Source organism: Tenrec ecaudatus, chromosome 11 (genome assembly GCF_050624435.1).
Source record: "Tenrec ecaudatus isolate mTenEca1 chromosome 11, mTenEca1.hap1, whole genome shotgun sequence".
In the NCBI taxonomy this organism is placed as follows: Eukaryota; Metazoa; Chordata; class Mammalia; order Afrosoricida; family Tenrecidae; genus Tenrec; species Tenrec ecaudatus.
In genome coordinates, this window is record NC_134540.1 from 113,574,587 (window position 1) to 113,577,406 (window position 2,820).

The window sequence follows — 2,820 nt, forward strand, 5'->3', positions numbered from 1 at the left end:
TTGTTGGGTCAGTTTCTGACCAAGGAATTATGAGCTAAGTAAGCATCCATCTCAAAGTCTGACTTTGGTCTTAGGGCTCAGTACTACTGCAAATGCTCCCTCAGAACCCCAACCCCGATAGATTCAATGTAGGTAGAAGTAGGGAGTGCCATTATCTGAAAAATTATTTATGTTGATCTCTGAATCAGCATTTTATAGTGTTCAACATTACCTCAATTTGACTTGCCTTAACAAAAGATATGTAGTAAACAATTTTCTAATAGTTATTGGAATACTTCATTTATGGAATTATTTTGATTTTGAAACAAAAAGCTGCTGCCATCATTTTGGTAATTCATAATAGGTTAAAATGTGGAACAATGTTATTTTGAAGGACTTTTTATAAATCTATGTAGACAACCATGCATTAAAAATATGTAATTTACATACTTACCTCGCAGGGGAGATACCATGATCACGAAGGTGGTTTTCCCAGGGCGAGGCTTATCCATTGCACTCCGGATGTGCTGACCCCTGCGATTTCCCCAAATGTGGGAAACTCGACTGCATAATTTGTGGTAGTGGGGGACTGCGTTCGCGCTCTCCCCTTAAAAAATGTAATTAAAAAATATGTAATTTTTCATTTCATAATTTAAAAACTCTAAACCACATTTTATCATTCTAGCAAAAAAAATCATTGAATACTTAGCTGTACAATGCAAGTAACCATAAATTTACATTTTTGAAAATTCTGTGAAGCAGCAGGTAATTAAAATTACTATAGGAGTATATTGTGTACATTCTATTTGGGAATGTGGAATGTGAGAAAGTTACCTAAAGAGAACAAAAATATGCATCTGTGTGTATGTGTGGATAGGTGTTTGGTGTGTAGGGATGGCTGTAGGAGAACTGCAGTGGAAGAAAAGATCACCCTCTCTCTAGACACGTAGTGAGTTTCAAATTCTGTAAACTGGCATGGAATTTGACCCCCAAGTTAATAAAATCATGTCAGACTTTTCATGTCTTCCTTCCTGCTTCCATCTTTTGGCTCTTCTCCCCTTTTAAGACTCGATTTGTATGTGTATACATGCGTGAGTCTCATGTCACTGTTTGGCTTTTTACACAGGCACTTTTCACCTACATCCTTCCCTTCCCTCATTTGGCAGCCAGTCAGGCTTCTTCCTGCTTTGAATACTGAGTTCCCTAGTTATTCAAGCTCAGTCATTAGCAGCCTATCCCCCTACTAAAATTATGAATGAAAAGCCTTGTTGTTCTTTAGAAATAACTCAGGCTTCCTCTGTCAGTCAAATTCTAATGGAAGTAACTGCCAAACAAAGGGGCAGGATGATGGACAGTCCTCACAGCAAGTGATCAATGCCCACAGGAAGTTTCTGAAGCCACGAATAGGTAGCAATTCCTGGGCATTCCCCTGAGGAACAGGCTGCTAAAGGGGGCTGGGTGGGGAGGTGCTCTTTGTTTCTGTTTGGATCTCAGAGAAAAAGAAAAAACGGTCCAGGGAGCCCAGAGAAAACAACATACAGAGTCAATTCTCCTAACAAGAATTTAAAATTCGTCCATGGAGACATCTATACCTTCCAGTTATTCTGGTTTGAACCGACACACACAGGCAAAAGTGAAGGCATCGACTATTTACTGGGTTTTGAATGCCGAACTGTGCAAGAATGGTTACAGATTTGAAGTTGCACAACTCCCTGCTGAGAAGTTGTATTGTCCTGGGCCCCTTTTTCACCACAGGGGAAAAGGTAATTGACAGCCCAATTGTCCGCTTGGGACCCCTGCTATTTTAAAATCCTGGAAGGCCCCAGTCACATGTTGTCAATAATAGCCATCTGAGGTGGGGAGTGCAGAAGGACTGCTCAGGAAGCAGTTTGAGCCCTTCCAATGGACAGGCCTCAGTGGCTTGCACGCACAGTTGCCACAAGCAGCCCATTCAAAAATAACCTTAAAGTAATAAATCAAACCTGCTTCCTGAACTATACAAGGAACAGCTGGTTATTTTTCCTCAGATTGTTTTTTTCCCCTCTTGAAGACAAAACAACAGTTTTGAAGAGATTTTTACTACAGGAAATCAAGCATGTCCAAATTTGGCAAAACAGTTTGGATGATTTAACAGTCAGAGACTTCTCTTTTTAATGTTATACTTTCATTGGTCTTTTTCCATTTAGGCTTTTCATTTTTGCATTCTGTTTGCTGCAAGTGGTCGCCCTTGTCTGTTTGGTCTCTTTTCCTCCCTCTTATCTTGAGAGAGGAAAAGGAGTATTCTTTCGCAGTATGCATTTAGCACTGCCTACTTGCCATGCTGTCTAATGTATTGGATAAGGAACTTCAAGTTATTTTCTAGGTAGGAGTTATTTTCTTCCCTACAGAGAATTCGAATGTAGAGCTACAGCTGACCATATTTATTTCTTCTTAGATCCATATCCCAGTTCTGATAGATCCATATCTGAGTTCTAATGACAAGGCAGTCCTCCTTCAGTATGCTAATTCAGAAACCCCAAACTCTAGCACACAATTCATAAATGAAGTCCTCCGGTGTTTTAAGAAAGGATGTTTTTGCATATTCTCTGTTTCTTTCGGTCACTGTGCCTGCCTTTTTGTCTGTCTGTGTTTCTCTTTTCTTCCTTGAATGTGCTTACTCCTGATTTTGATAAACCTGCCAATCTCTAATTGACCTTACCAATGACTAAAAAACACAGAAGGTTATAAAGAAATAATTTAAAGTAATTTCTTCCTGTGAAAACCTCTGTTTAACCTTATTTTATATATGCCTAATAATTGGAGCAGAAATCCACTTGAAATGAAATATCTTATACTCAGAAT

General features: G+C 39.1%; 1 non-coding gene across 1 annotated transcript; it reads left to right on the plus strand.

Moving 5' to 3' along the window:
• The first annotated feature begins 425 nt into the window (after nucleotides 1-425).
• LOC142461749 (U1 spliceosomal RNA) lies at nucleotides 426-589 on the plus strand. The gene has a single exon (XR_012786948.1). It is a non-coding gene; the product is annotated as a U1 spliceosomal RNA (small nuclear RNA).
• Nucleotides 590-2,820: the final 2,231 nt, after the last annotated feature.